The sequence below is a fragment of the Polypterus senegalus genome, chromosome 14 (genome assembly GCF_016835505.1).
Source record: "Polypterus senegalus isolate Bchr_013 chromosome 14, ASM1683550v1, whole genome shotgun sequence".
In the NCBI taxonomy this organism is placed as follows: domain Eukaryota; kingdom Metazoa; phylum Chordata; class Cladistia; order Polypteriformes; family Polypteridae; genus Polypterus; species Polypterus senegalus.
The window spans coordinates 121,459,831-121,476,498 of NC_053167.1; positions in this window are offsets into that span (position 1 = coordinate 121,459,831).

Consider the following 16,668-nt stretch of genomic DNA (forward strand, 5'->3'; position numbering starts at 1 on the left):
CTTTATAAACCGTAAGCAGAATTTTAAAGTCAATTCTGAAAGACAAGTAACCAGTGTAGTGACATCAAAACTGGAGAAATGTGCTCAGATTTTCTTTTTCTAGTTAGGATTCTAGCAGCTGCATTCTGCACTCGTTGCAAACGATTTATATCTTTTGTGGGTAGTCCTGAGAGGATTGCATTACAGTAATCTAGTCGACTGAAAACAAATGTGTGAACCAATTTCTCACCATCTTTCAGTGATATAAGAGGTCTAACTTTTGCTATGTTTCTTAAGTGAAAAAATGCTGTCCTAGTGATCTGAATTATATGCGATTTAAAATTCAGATTACAGTCAACAATTACCCCTAAAATTTTTACCTCTGTCTTGACTTTTAATCCTAATGTATCCAGTTTATTTCTAATAGCCTCATTGTATCTGTTATTGCCAATCATTAAGATTTCAGTTTTCTCTTTATTTAGCTTGAGAAAATTACTATTCATCCATTAAGAAATACAAGACAGACATTGTGTTAGTGAATCAAGAGAATCAGGGGCATCAGGTGCTATTGATAAATACAAGTGTGTGTCATCAGCATAGCTGTGGAAACTTACGTTATGCCCCGAGATAATCTGGCCTAACGGAAGCATGTAGATTGAGAATAGCAGCGAACCCAGGATAGAGCCTTGTGGAACAACATATCGGATATCATGTGTCTTCGAGTTGTAATTACCACAACTAACAAAGAATTTTCTCCCTGCCAGGTAGGATTCAAACCAATTTAAGACACTGCCAGAGAGGCCCACCCATTGACTAAGGCGATTTCTAAGAATATTATGATCAATGGTGTCAAATGCAGCACTCAGATCTAAGAGGATGAGAACAGATAAATGGCCTCTGTCTGCAATTATCCGCAAATCATTTACTACTTTAACGAGTGCAGTTTCTGTGCTGTGATTTGTTCTAAAACCCGACTGAAATTTATCAAGAATAGCATGTTTATTGAGGTGGTCATTTAACTGCATAATGACTGCCTTATCTACAATTTTACTTAAGAAAGGCAGGTTAGAGATGGGTCTAAAATTTTCAAAGCAGAGGGTCAAGATTATTTTCTTAAGTAGGGGTTTAACTACAGCAGTCTTAAGACAGTCTGGGAAGACTCCTGTATCTAATGACGAATTTACTATGTCAAGATTATTACCAATTAGCACGCCTGATACTTCTTTGAAAAAATTTGTTGGTATTGGGTCAAGGATGCAGGTGGAGGGTTTCAGTTGAGCAATTATTTTATGTAAATCAGGTAAATCTATCCTGGTGAAAGAGTTTAATTTGTTTATAATGGAGTACTGGGGTTTAGGAGGATCCTTAGTGTTGGGGAGATATACTATGTTATTTCTAATATCATTAATTTTTTGATTGAAAAATACAGCAATAGCCTCACAGGTTTTACTGGAAGTACTTAGGAGGCATTCCTTTGAGTTACCTGGGTTTAGCAGGCGATCAATCGTCGAGAATAAGACTCTGGGATTACTAGCATTGTTATTTATAATCTTAGAGAAATAGCAGCACCTCTCAAGACGGACTGTGTTATTGTATTCTGTTATTTTAACTTTTAATATTTCATAGTGGATAGTTAGTTTAGTCTTCCTCCATTTACGCTCAGCTCTGCAGCATGTTCTCTTTAAATCAGACACTCTTTGGGTCTTCCATGGTATAACAATGCTAGAAGATTTTTTTAACTGTCTTTTCAGGTGCAACTATGTCAACAGCAGCTCTCACTTTAGTATTAAATCTTTCCACCTTACTATTTACATTATCCTCGCTATTATAGTTGGCACTATAAACGGACTGATTGCTTAGAATGTTTGTAAGTTTTAAAGCTGCTGATGAGTCAAAGAAGCGTTTTTTAACAATATGCTTCTCATGAGTGTTTTCTATCATTATTTCTATATTAAAAAGTAGAAGAAAATGGTCTGATAGACCCGTATCAATGACCTGCTTTATATCAACTTTAAGTCCTTTAGTAATTACTAAGTCTAACGTATGACCTGCTTTATGTGTAGGCTGATTAACAAGCTGTCTCAAATCAAAAGAGTCCAGGAGGTTCATGAATTCCTTTACTTTTATGTCATACTGATTGTCGATATGAAAATTAAAGTCGCCGAATATTAAGAGTGTGTCATAGTTCGTAATTAAAATTGACATTAAGTCATAGAATTCCTCAAAGAAAGACGCGTTAAATTTAGAAGGTCTATACACTGATAATACTAGAATTGATTTTATTGCACTAATAAAATCGTTGATAAAAACCATGTCTTGTTAGTTAAAGCTCTAACATTTAATAGTGCCATATTTAATGTTTCGGAGTGGCAGAGATGAATACTATGTGCGTTATTGATAACTGAAAAAGGAAGTAAGTTATTTTTGCTAGCGCCGCTCTGTGTGTATTTATTGTTTAATCTATAGTCTGTTTTAATATTTTTAATACATTGTTCATCTAAAGTAGTAATTGTAATTAAATTATTGGTGTTTATGCCGTATTGCCAAGATTTTCTACGTACATTGAGATTGGTTATAAGAGTATTAATGTTGTGCACTTTTACGGAAGATTTTATTAAACAATTATCATGTCCTAGCACAGCAACAGCATTTCGGATGGGGTTAAGAGTAGAGATAGATAATCAAGACAAATGAATTAACTTAGATATGTTTTCTGAGAGGACACGGGCGCCGAAACTGTTCTGATGCAGGTCATCTCGCTTGAAGAAATGTAGCCTTTCTAAAAAGAGGTCCCAGTTGTTGATAAATCCGATGTCTTGATTCTTGCAGAAGCCATTCAGCCAGTTTAATCCTAGCAGACGACTGTAGTACTCATTTGATCGTCTGACGAGAGGTAGTGGACCCGAAATGAAAATCTTTGCCGATGGGGCCTTCTCCTTCGTGTTTTTAATTAGTACCACAAAGTCAGCCTTGAGGATTTCCGATTGACGGTGCCTTATATCATTCACACCGGCATGCACTACAACCGCTCCAACTGCCCTCTCCTTGTGCTTCTTCCTTGTGCTAATGTGGAAAAAGATGATCCGCTGTGGCAACCCCTGATGGGAGCAGCTGAAAGAATAAGAAGATGCAATGAGAGTAACAATGCTAAAGCAGCCATGGTATTTAGAATAGTCTGACCATTCTGTGGACCATTATATTGTTACAGGTTAATTACAATCACATGCATTAAACTAATAAACAATATGCGCTTAATTTCAGTGTATTTATAAAGCCACGTCAGTAATGTGGATCTGAAACAGAAAGATAAACCACACGGGAACAGTAGCACTGCTTTGACAGTCTGCAAAACCAAGCAGAGAACTTGCGTATGACAGGGTATGAGTGAAAAAGTGCGTGGCTTTACGCCAAGTTTAGGATTTATACATCGCGATTTGAATGTGGAAACGTTCTTACGCAACATTTCTGTGCTTTTGCATCGTTTATACACAAGGCCCCAGGTATCCGATTTAAAAAACTTGCGGATGTAGTTTTTAGCCCCTTTGTTTGTGTATGTGCAGCTTTCCATGGAAAAGTTCCATTCGTCCATCCATTATCCAACCCGCTACATCCCAACCACAGGGTCACGGGGATCTGTCGGAGCCAATCCCAGCCAACACAGGGAGCAAGGCAGGAAAAAACCCCGGGCAGGGCGCCAGCCCACAGCAGGGCGCACACACACACACACACCCCAAGCACATAGGTCAATTTAGGATCGCCAATGCACCTAACCTGCATGTCTTTGGACTGTGGAAGGAAACCCATGCAGACACGGAAAGAACATGCAAACTCCAAGCAGGGAGGACCTGGGAAGCGAACCCGGGTCTCCTAACTGCAAGGCAATGGAAAAGTTGAAATTTATAAAAGAAAACATGATGGGAGAACTTCCATATATCTATGGCAACTCTAATCCATGCATTTGCAACATTCTGATGAAAGTGGGAAATGATGATACCCTTGTGTGTGAATGCGAACCCCATATATTTTTAACAAAAATAAATTGAGAAGTCTTTTCAGTCTTGAGTCCATAGATTAGAATGGCTCAAGATGGAAGCAGGACCCCTAAAAAGGGAGCCAGAACAGAAGGAGCTGTGACCCTGAAGTGACATCACTGGTGTTGTTGGTCCTCAGATCTTCAAGAGATAAGAGGAGTTGAAGCATTAGGCAGAGACATGGTCCTAGAGTCCATAAACTGTGATCTGCCTGACAGATTTTTTTTTTTGTTTCGCCTTATACAATTTCTTGTATTAGGAATTTGTTAGTTTTCGCATACCCCTTGGGGGTCAGAGCACAGGGTCAGCCATTGTACAGTGCCCATGAAGTAATTGAAGGTTAAGGGCCTTGCTCAAGGGCCCAGCAGAGTAGGATCTCTTTTGGCAGTGATGGGGATTCGAACCGGCAACCTTCGGGGTACCAGCACAGATCCTTAGCCTCAGAGTCACCTCTCCACCCTGATTTGTGGTCTGCCTGACAGATTATCCATTATTCAGGATGCCACAGGCTTATCAAACTGCATATCCCTGATTTTACCCCTTAACAGGAATGGCTGGATAGTGCTGAAGGTGCTGGTGAAATCAAAAATCATAACCCTCACTATGCTGCCAGTTTTGTCCAGGTGAGAATAAGCAGTGTGTAGTAGATGGATAATTGCATCTTCCTCTTTAATCTTTGTCCAATAGACAAACTGAAATGGGTCCAGGTGTTCTACCCTACTTAAATGTCTTCATGATGTGAGACGTAAGTGTCACTGGTGTGTTGACATTAGTTAAAGAGTTGCCTGTCTTCTTTGGAACAACAGTGGACACCACTGTTCCTGTATAAGCTTCACCTCTTATTGGATTATTTCTATTTTGATGTACCCACTAGCTTGACATGAGTATTAAACAGAGTTTGACTAATATTTTGTACCCAGCAAGCTTTCTGTAGTGTTAACTGTTGGTCGTTTCCCTACTGCTAAATGAGTTTGAGGTTTACACTTCAATTTCAGACTTGTTTGGCCTTTTGTAAGTTAAACATTTCTTACAGCATCAGATGGACCGATTCGATTTCTTTCTTCAATTACATGTTATAAGAACAGAGAAAAGAAAGATTATTGCTTAATTTGCTTTTCAGACGGTTTGCAAATTATCTGTTTGCAAAGATATTAGCAAATTGCTATTTTTAGGCCTAGAGAGAAAATGTTATGTACAATATAATCTAGTGTATATCTGTCAAATATGGGAAGCTGCTTCAACATTCTGTTTAAAATTAATTTATACTCTTCTAAAAAATATGAATATCCTTTATTCAACATTTTACAAAACAAAACTTTTAATACCCCATGTAGTTTTATCTCTAATTGTATATTTAGTTCTGATTCATATTACTCATCCACTTTGAGTAACAGAATAAAGCATAAAACGACTTTTTTCTGCTCTTCAATGTTGCGCATATTCTCAGCTTCGTTCTTTAAATTATATACCATTCTCGAAATCCAAGTAAAAAAATAATCTTGAAGAAATTGATGGAACAGACAGCTCTAAGGCACTTGAGGTGTATTGCTTAAGCTCTCAAGTCAGTAAGGGCATTTTAAAGTAAAAAGTCTGTCAATATATTAGAAAATTATATTCAAGTGCCACCTTACTCTGAAGTTTATACTTGAAATTCACAAAACCAATTCAGGCACACTGAGGCCAACACCAGTCCATTACGAGCAGTTCTAAGAAATACAAAACCAGGGCAGTGGGAGACCCTGTGTAGTGGGAACTGGCACCATGCTACACTTTGGGCTCTTGTAGTTCATGGACTGGATGTATTGACAGTGGGAGTTGAGACAAAGACACAAATGTGAAGAAAAACAAGTGTTGTGGTGTGAAATTTTGCATACAAGTTGATACATAGTTTGTATATTTTTATTTGTAACTTAGGTAAAGCAATGTAATATTAGTATTTAATTAGTGAAAAGCATTCATGTTTACCCCCTAGGACAAAGTCAGGATAGTCAAATTTTACGACAGGATTGGGGGGGCTGGGAAGTGCCTCAAACAAGTTTAGCAAATGTTTCTCTGCAGGGCTCTCTCAATCAACCCCCACAGGAAAGCCAGACTGCCTAGCTGGCAAGCTTCAACTAAACATTGTTTTGGGGGCAGCAATGAAGGTATTCTTTCCCCCCATTGGTCTGAAGTATGGCTGTTTGGAATTGGCTTGTATCAGAAGCTTTTAAGTACCATGACGCCCTATTGGCTGTAGGGTGTGAATAGAGAATCTATAAATATGCTTGCTTTACAACTTACCAACTGATGAAGGAGCATCTCGTGCCATGAACTGAAAAGAACAACACAATGAAGAGCACATCTCAGCAGCCATATTGAGACAGGCATGCAGCCTGTTTTGAAGAAATCTGACCACAAATGAGGACTTAACTAGAGACATTTTAAGTAACTAACAAGTTTGTGTGCCTCCTGAAACTACACATCACCATTTATCAGGTTGTATGGCTGCCAATATTCAAATGTAGTTTGCATATTGTTATTATTTATGAATATTATCAATAATACATTATTTAAAGTGTAACTTAACTCCTGCTTGTCTTTTACTACACCTAATTGCCCGAGGCTATAAATGTAGAAGGGAAGGTGGGTAGAAGTTATATGGTATAATACCTTATTAACAGTGGTAAGTCTGTGAGATTTGAGGCATTCTGACAAAGGCTACATAATAGTAATACAAAAGGGGAAAGTAGAGTAATATAACACTCTACCAAGACAAAACAACAAGTGTTCTTTATTTGCAGGTGCTTCAAGCAAAAAGGTGCACAAATGAAATTCCTTAAAGTAATGTGGTGTCATTAAATAAAACCCAGTCCTAATAACACACAGAGAAAAAATAAAAATAACAACCAGCAAATATTTTTTAAAAAATACAATCCTTTCCTAACCAAAAAAAGGAAAGTAAAAGAAAAGAAAAATTAATAAACTCTTAATCAGAGTTGTATCCTATTTAAAAAGAAATTTAACTTTTTCCTCCTTCCCAATAAATAGCAATAATCAAGGAGAAAGAAAACAAAAGACTATATACAAAAACAAATGCTCTTGCTTATTCTCCCTTTTAAGTGATCAGTGAAAAAAAAATCTAAAAGCTATTTATATTGAAAGGAGAAAAAGCTCTGTTAATATCCCCTATCAATTCATGGGCTTTAACACTCGCTCACCCCTTCACCTTCACTATGTGCATTGATCTGAAGGTTAGCCAGACACCCAACCCAGTCAAAAGAAGACCTCTTTTGTCCATTTCCCTGTTTTATAAGTCAAAGGTGGATTGTGGTGACCAGTCCCCACCAATGCAATCTCATTTATCCAATCAGGGAGCATGTAGCAACACTGCATATGCTGCACACACACACAATCTCTAACCCCCCCCCCAGTAACTCTGCGGCATCATCTGGTACACAATTCCTAAGGCGACTGAACGCCTCGCTCTCATTTTCTCTCATGCAGTTTCATTCTCTCAGGTATGTACTCCGTGCTTTTTAAACTTTTTGCTCAGGACTTTGCTAAATTTGTACAAGTCCCTATTTGAACAGTGGTAGGGAGCAACAGGTAGCAGACCTTACCCCTCTGGATGTTCATCCAGTTCCTGCAACGCTCTGTGAATCAGGCATGCGTGCCACGGACATGTAAAACTTGAGCAGCTGTGAAGCTGCATCTCCTCTGGGGATACGACACGACACGCACCCTCCTCTCTCAGGGTATGTGTGCCGTTTTCTCAATAGCCATTTAAAAACAAAGGTAAGGGTATAAATTGCTATACTCTGACAAGAGATTAACACTTTCTATGATGCACTGAACCACAGGCTTTAGAGTTTAAAGAATTATTTTTTTCCTTCTGCTATATTATATATTTTATATTTTTAGTACTCAGTGTATATAATAATAATAATAATAATAATAATAATAATAATAATAATAATAATAATAATAATAATAATATTATTATATGGAAGGTTCAGAACATATTCAGACCCCTTCACTTTCTGCACACATGTTGCAGATTTAATTTTAAATGGATACATGGATTTAGTCCTTAATGCACTTCCCATTAATTTCCACTGGTGCCCTAGAGCAGGGCTCCCCAACCCCCGGTCCGCGGCTGTCTGACAGCCGGCCCACGAGAGAACTGCCGGCAATGGAGACTCGCTCAGTGAAGGGCTACAGCAAAAAGACTGCCCCCTTCACTGAGGACACTCTTCAGAATGCTAGGCGGTGGGACTTTGCAGCGGCGCAGAGAGAGGAGAGAGACCGAGGTGAGAGAGTATTACAACAAAGTATTTTTATGTTTCTGATAGCTTCCCCATATGACACAAGTCTATAGAAATCTCATTACTACAAAGTACATTCACCAGCAGATACTTTCATTACAACGAAGTTGCGTTGAAATGCTTGAATGAATCATCCATAGAGCAGTTAGTTCTGTGGTCGCAGCTCAGTTGTGCACATTTGCACAACAATCCCCAAACAGAAACATTGTACATTTTTTTTCTTTCCTCGTACTGTTTTTTTTTTTTTGTTTGTTTGTTTTCTTTGGTTTTCACTGATGCCTTTTACTTATTGCTCGTCAACATTTGAGAAACATCCACTGGAATTTAACTCATTGACAATGACACCCTCCTATAGAAACTGCAGACACAAAAAAACAATAACAGTGTTAATGTGTGTAATGTGCAATCTGTTGGAATGACAAATGCAATGCATTTGTTAGATGCAAAAAAGAAGAAAAATCTCGAGTTGCCAACGTATGCGAACTGAAGCATTTGAAGATGCCGAAAAAGCTGTTTTTATGTGGTTCAGTGATGCTCGTTCAAGAAACATTCCTATTAATGTGGCACTCGTTCAAGAATATTTGAGGTTTTTAAACTCTCTTGGGACCTCTGTCAACGGGACAACACACTGTGAGCCTGCTGTTGCCTTGCCCCGGTAACGGACAAACAATCTTACACAGATGCGGCAATTGCGCTTCGGGACAAACTTCAGTGTGCCGTTCCCGTTGTGTGGGGGGATCCCAAAAGAGTTAAGAAACCTCACAATACGAAGAAGAAGAAAATGATGATTTGACTTCTGATTGAAAACTGTGCTGCCCACAACATGCTTCCGCATTTAGATAATGTTCGCGTTGAATTCCTCCCACCCAATTGCACGACAGTGCTTCAGCCATTGGATTTGGGTATCATTCACACCCTGAAAGTGTATTAGAGAAAAATTCTCATCAGCATAACGTGTAGACAGGAGAAGATTAAAATAACACGAAAGAAGCTATCGAAGCGGTTTCCATTTCCAACATCCTGTCTTTGTGAGGCAGCGTTTTCTGCAGTGACAGGAACCAAAACGAGATTACGGAGTAGACTGAACATAAGCAACACACTTCGCATGTCACTGCCTTCCATCGTCCCCAGATGGGATCGTCTGGTTGCAGGAAAACAAGCTCAGGGCTCTCACTGATTCTGCATTATGATAAGCTGTATAATTGCTATTACTAAATTATAACTTAATAATACAGTCGATTCCGGTTAATTGGACCACCAGTTAATCGGACAAGCCGCTTATTCGGACCAAATCCTAAAGAACCAAAACAGATCATATTACATAAGCCTAATATTGTTCACTTATTTGGACCAAAATTCCGTTTAATCGGACCAAAGGACGTGACAAAGAATAAGAAAAAGAAGCCACAAGTCGCCCGTAGAAAGCGGATGTAAAGCGGGTTAGCGACATTGGGAGGATCCCTGGGCTCCCCTTTAGATGTTTGTGGTGATTTTGTTCAAGTGTAGTGCATCAACAGAATGTGTCAGATCACACTAGACAAGTTTTTCAAATGTTGACTGGAATTTGGTAATGTAGCCTTTTTTATTGTGCTTCGCATGCTGAGTGTCGTGTAGATCGTTTTGAAGAATTGCTAGATTTCTTTTTCAATAAACAAAGTTGTAAGCAACCGTACATATACATGTATGTAGTTCTTGTTTGTACGTTCGCCATACACGTGTGCAGCACAAAAAGTCATAATGACATTTTAATGTTACTTATAGCACATCCCGTCTTGGTTGCGCATGTATAGGGCCTGTTTGTGTAATCGGACAAGCCGGTTATTAGGACCAAAATGATTGCGTCCCGATGTGGTCCGATTAACAGGAATCGACTTAATAGAAATGTAATGTAAATTGTGTATAAAACTGCCCTACGAACCCGCCCATAATCACCCCACAAACCTCAGCCCGGCAACCCCCTCCCCCACACACCCCCTACAGGTCCGTGAAAAAATTTGCTTCTATGAAAGAGGTCCTTGGTGTCAAAAATGTTGGGGACCACTGCCCTAGAGAATGTGATTTGCCATTTAGCTCAGACATTGTTGGAGCTGGTATTTTGAGTTTTGTCAATACCTATCTCACTGTAGGGTCTGTTCCAGCTTATTTATAAACATGCTGTTGTGTGGCCATAGATTGAAAAGCCAAATCTGCATCCTACAGTTCTTTCAATATCTACATTGCCATTTCCTCTTTAATATTTTGGAGAAAGAGGTTCTTCTGCAACTCCAGACTTTGTTAGAGAGACATGGCACTGATGGAATATTCCAATCTGGCTTTAAAGTTCACCACAGCACTGAATCTGCTTTCTTAACACTAAAACTACCAAAGCCAACAAAAAACACACATAATTCCAGCCCACCTTAAATCCCTTTGCACCTCTCCATCAGTGTCTTTTGTCTTGTAAATGTGTCAGTCAACACAAGCAGCAAGCAGCCTGCTATACCATCCCCTACCAGCACAGCCTAAAGGAAAAAAGTTCTCCCAGACTTGATTATCTTGGAGTGAAGTGCTGGAAATTTTAGAGGGTAAATAATAGATCGTTATTTGAAACACATGCATTTCATGTGTGTTCCGTGTCTAAAATAATCTATGTAAACACATCGTTAAAACAGAAATGTTTTTCATGTTTTAGTAATAAATGACAAAATGTAGAAATGAACTGTATAATGTGTGAAGGCTGAAGTACAAATATCAAAAACACTTTCACAAGCATGATACGATAGCTTCTGTGGTGCAGCGGTAAGAACTGTGGACTTGTAATCAAAAGGCCACCGGTTATACTGGGTGCCTCGCAGATTTACCATTTTGAGTAGTGAGCTGGTCTTATTGTTAATATTATACAATAAAAACATAAATTTGATTTGTGTCTGTAACAGCCGGTGTGAATTTATAGTACTGTAATGTCCAGGCAGTCAGCGCTAACAGCATGGTGCATTATGGGTATTTCTTTAGAGTTTACTTTTTGTTTTATTTAAGCAAGGCAGTCGATTTCTTTTGCATTAGAGATGTTATATGTGTTTATGTTCAAGTTGGTTTGGGTGAGTTTAGTTCATTTGCAGCCCAGTTATATAAAAGTGTAACAGTTACCATTATGGAGAAAGATGTGTTGATGAATGACTTTGGCTATGGCCTTGCATGTATTAAGCTTTGTTTTTGACTCTCTGCTCTATTAAAGAAGTAAAAAAGGACAGAGCTGTGTCTTGCTAGATATTCCATCTATGCAATTATTTACGGAGACACTCAGGGTCGTGCGGTGTATGGGACACGAGTGTTCACCTACTTAATTAGCTAGGTACAGCTGCGTGTAGGTGCAAGCACCCCGCTAGCAAATAGCTTAGGGGAAATTAGTAGCAAAGTTCAGCTCCGGGAAGTTTAATAACTCAACTACCAGTTATTACAGTACTTTTTTTTTCCCACTTTGATTCTCTCAGTCACGATCACGATACAACTTGCCCCCCCCCGATCCCCCCACCCCTACAGCACCAAAGATCTGTCGCTGTTAGTTTTGTTAGTTGGGAATAACTGTAGATGTGAGTGGTGTTTTGTGACAATGAAACTGGAAATTCTCTGATGTGGAGGGATAAAAGCTGACAGTGAAATGCTGGCGAATCTGCCTTCTTCGTATCTCAATGTTACTTGAATTTTTTTTTTTTAGTTTTTTTCTTGAGCGTTTCTGCTCACACTGAATTAGTATGCACCTTATGGTCCATGATGTCAAAGCCGTAGTGACACAAAACAGAAACATAGGTATATATGATATTTAGAATTATTCATTTTATGACCTGAATAGTAACAATCAGAAAATATCATTGCACTAAAGAGGAAGTTACCAAAACAACATTTTTAACATCACATATGTGCATTACATATTTGAGAGACAAAAAATATAAAAAATATAAAAAAATAATTTAACACACATGATAATACACACTCCAATGGATTTGATTGACCCTTATTGGAGTCAATCAATCAATCAACATTTATTTATATAGCACATATTCATACAAAAAAATGTAGCTCAAAGTGCTTTACAAAATGAATAGAAAAATAGAAGACACAATAAAAAATAAACATAAGTCAACATTAATTAACATAGAATAAGAGTAAGGTCCGATGGCCAGGGTGGACAGAAAAAAAAAAAACTCCAAAGGCTGGAGAAAAAAATAAAATCTGTAGGGTTTCAGACCAAGAGACCGCCCAGTCCCCTCTGGGCAATCTACCTAACATAAGTCAAACAGTCCTCTTTGGATTTAGGGTTTTCATGGAAGGACCTGATGATGATGGTCACGTAGACTTCTGGCTTTCAGTCCATCAATGTTGGTGCATCATGATGCTTTGAGTAGATGGTGGTGGCGCAGGCCGCCACCACAAAGAAACCGGAAAAGGAAACAGAAGAGAAGGTAGGGGTCAGTATGGATTTTGGAGCCACTGTGAATAGTTATTATGAAGAATTGAACATACAGAGTATCAGTATTAAGTTAAAGTGAAGTTATAAAAAGGCCATGTTAAAGTAATGTGTTTTCAGCAGTGTTTTAAAGTGCTCTACTGTATTTGCCTGGCGAATTCCTATTGGCAGGCTATTCCAGATTTTAGGTGCATAACAGCAGAAGGCCGCCTCACCACTTCTTTTAAGTTTAGCTTTTGGAATTATAAGGAGACAATCATTTGAAGATCTAAGGTTACGATTTGGAATATAACGTGTCAGGCATTCCGATATATAAGATGGAGCGAGATTATTTAAGGCTTTATAAACCATAAGCAGTATTTTAAAGTAAATCCTGAATGACACAGGCAACCAGTGTAGTGACATCAAAACTGGAGAAATGTGTTCGGATTTTCTTTTCCCAGTTAGGATTCTAGCAGCTGCATTCTGCACTCGTTGCAAATGATTTATGTCTTTTTTGGGTAGTCCTGAGAGGAGTGCGTTACAGTAATCTAGTCTACTGAAAACAAAAGCATGAATTAATTTCTCCGCATCTTTCAATGATATAAGAGGTCTAACTTTTGCTATGTTTCTTAAGTGAAAAAATGCTGTCCTAGTGGTCTGATGAATATGCGATTTAAAATTCAGATTACAGTCAACGGTTACCCCTAAATTTTTTACTTCCGTCTTAACTTTTAATCCTAGTGCATCAAGTTTATTTCTGATAACCTCACTGAATCCATTATTGCAAATTACTAAAATTTCAGTTTTCTCTATTTAGTTTGAGAAAATTACTATTCATCCATTCAGAAATACCAGTAAGACATTGTGTTAGTGTATCGAAAGAGTCGGAGTCATCAGGAGTCTAGATTCATAAACCCTAATTAACCCAGCTTTTAAACAATTTATAAAAAACTTTCAGTTATCATTCAACTGACCGACTCAGAAGTCCAGTTCTATTAATATCAATTAGCGGATCCATTTCGGTGGTCATGCCCCATTTTCAGGACAACAGATTAGTTCTGATGAATTGCTTCTGATTTAAAAAGAACAAAAAACTAAAATTTCAATGTTAATGTGGGTCATAGATAAAGCTGGCATTCTTTAAAAAAGTTAACATAACAAATTCATATTTAACATGTAACCTCCCTGTTTTTTCTACATACTCCAACAAATCTAAAATACATTAACTTTATCAAACGTAATCAGTTCACAGGTTAAGTTACATGTCATATTCAATCTTTCCTCTTAAGCTAAATAAATATTCATCAAATTGTCTATTTCTCATTGCCTCAACCTGGGCTACCAAATCATTAAAAAGGATAAAGAGAAAAGAGTGAATGAAAAAGGAAGACATCATTTACCTTATAGATAATAACCAATTAGAATGGCATCATGCAACATCAATGCAGTATTGCAGCAAAAATAAATCACAGCTACAAAATGGTTTGGAGCAAAGAAGAATGTCTAAAATCAAAAAAGAGAAAAAGCAAAAGATTATGACATTACCCAAAGGAAGACTGGTTAATACCGGCAGAATTTCATTTCTCGTAAATCAGAGTCACAACCTACTCTTCTCATTGACAACCCAAAGGAGATGAGTACCAAGAAAGGAATAATCAAATCTGAGGAGGTGCATGAATATTTATAGAGAACACCTGAAATCTGTCATTTAGTCCTATTGGGTTTTGAGTATTTAGTGCGAAAATCCAACAAGCCCCACTGCGTAGTAATTGCTTATCATAATCACATCCTCTTACATTTGGGAAAAAAACCTCTAAGACATCCTATTTCCATATCCAGTTGGTTGACCTGTGTCTATGTGAGCTTTTTCCCATGTCTCATAACCTAACCCAAACAACTCCAAAGATTTTCAACTGGTGTTTTAAACCAGAACATGTGAATATGGATCTGTGCATGAGTGGACCCTACGATGAACTAACACCCCATCTACTGTGTTTAATAAAAAGGCAAATAATCCTAAACATTGCATGGCTTATTATTAAAGCAATACTTTCTGATCATCAGTCATCACAGACATATAAATCAGGCCTTGTAGGTGTTATTTATTTTAGAAATGTTTAAAAATGCTGTAAAAAGCAATCCCAAAACATATGACCTAGCAATGTGAACAACTGACAGGTTCAATCTTCCCTAGGCACATTGTAGACATTCAATGAGATACTGTATATGTGAAAGATGAATACTTTTTAGGTGAATGATGATACGCTTAGCATTTTTTGAATTTAAGTGCATTTATGAACGGCGTATTCCCATTCCTTTTCTGAAATTTGAATTTGTTCTCCGAGATCATCACAGGGTAAATTACATTGACTGTAAAAAGTATGTATCCCATTTAAAGTTTTTACATTTTATTGTTATGCAACACTGAATCACAGTGGACTTAATTTGCCTTTTCTGAAACTGGCCAACAGAAAAAAGACTCTTGAATGTTGAAGTGAAAAGAAATCTTTGTGGTCTAAATTAATTACATATAGAAAACACAAAATAATTGATCAGACAGTTTTTCACCCTCTTTAATATGACATCCCTAAATCACCACAGGTGCAGCCAATTGGTTTTAGAAGTCCTAGAATTAATTCAATGGAGATCAACTGTCTGAGATTGCAATTGATTGTCAAATAAATGCACCTTTGTCAAGTTAGTATGGCAACATAACCTACACAACGAAGACAAAAAGAACAGTTCAAGCAACTCATTGAAAGCGCAAGTCAGAGGCCGGAGACAAGAAAACATTCAAGTCACTGAATATCCAGTTAAATCAGCCATGAAGAAATGGAAACAATATGGCACAGCTGTAAATCTGCCTAGAGTAGGCCTTCCACAAAAACAGAGAGCATACAAGAAGAAGAATAGTGAGGGAGTCCACCAAAAGACCGATGAGTACTCTAAAGGATTCATAACTTACAGTAAATGAGATTAGAGAGACTGGGCAGACAACAGTTGTACCCATGTGCTTCACCAGTTGCAGCTTAGTAGTAAAGTGGCACAGGGCAACCCACTTTTTAAAAGCACACACAACACCTCGGGCAAGCATTTGCCATAAGGCACATCGGAGACTCCTAAGTCATCTGGAAGAAAGTTATATGGTCTGAGAAGCGATGACAAGTCGTTGATATATACTGAGGAAAAACAAAAAAGTCCTTCGGTATAAATGCCACATTAATGCACATTCCAATAACGGTATGTATTATTATACGTGTGAGTCGTCAGTCATCTGGTTTGGCTTCATTTCCCTACTTAATCAAGGAGGCTGTCATTTCTCTGTTTCTATAAAATGCTGTGTATGAATGGGTCAGAATTGCCATTGTCACACATACAAATAGGGGACAGCTTAAGGACTCTGGTGATGGTAATTCCCTGCCCTCCAGTGGTTGGGATGGTACACTAACACCTTTTCTTTTACTCCCTCTGAAGACCTTAAGATTGACAGCTTTACAACAACCGATGTCACTTCCGGTGTCCGCCCACCCAGACCTGCCTCTTCCTGCTAAATATACCTAAACCTGGAAGATCCACCATTTCTAGTCAGTAACTACTAGACTCCCGTCTAAGAAGACATATTTAAATGCTCATTGTAAAATGCTTTTTTTAACCACATTATTTGGGGTTTGCCTTTGGGTGTCCCAACACTTATGCTGTTCTTGTCTTGTTTTTTTACACTTTCTAAAAAATAAATTTCTTTTATAAATCCTGACATTTGTGTGAAGAGCTGTGTTTGCACATTTCAGGCCTCTTTTTGTGTGTATGCAAATTTTATAAATCTGACCCCAGATGTGGAAAGCCGATAGACAGAGACCAGTTCATACACAGACATGGCTGCCATGGGTGCATCTACTAAATACCGACTTAAGGGAGATGAATACTGATG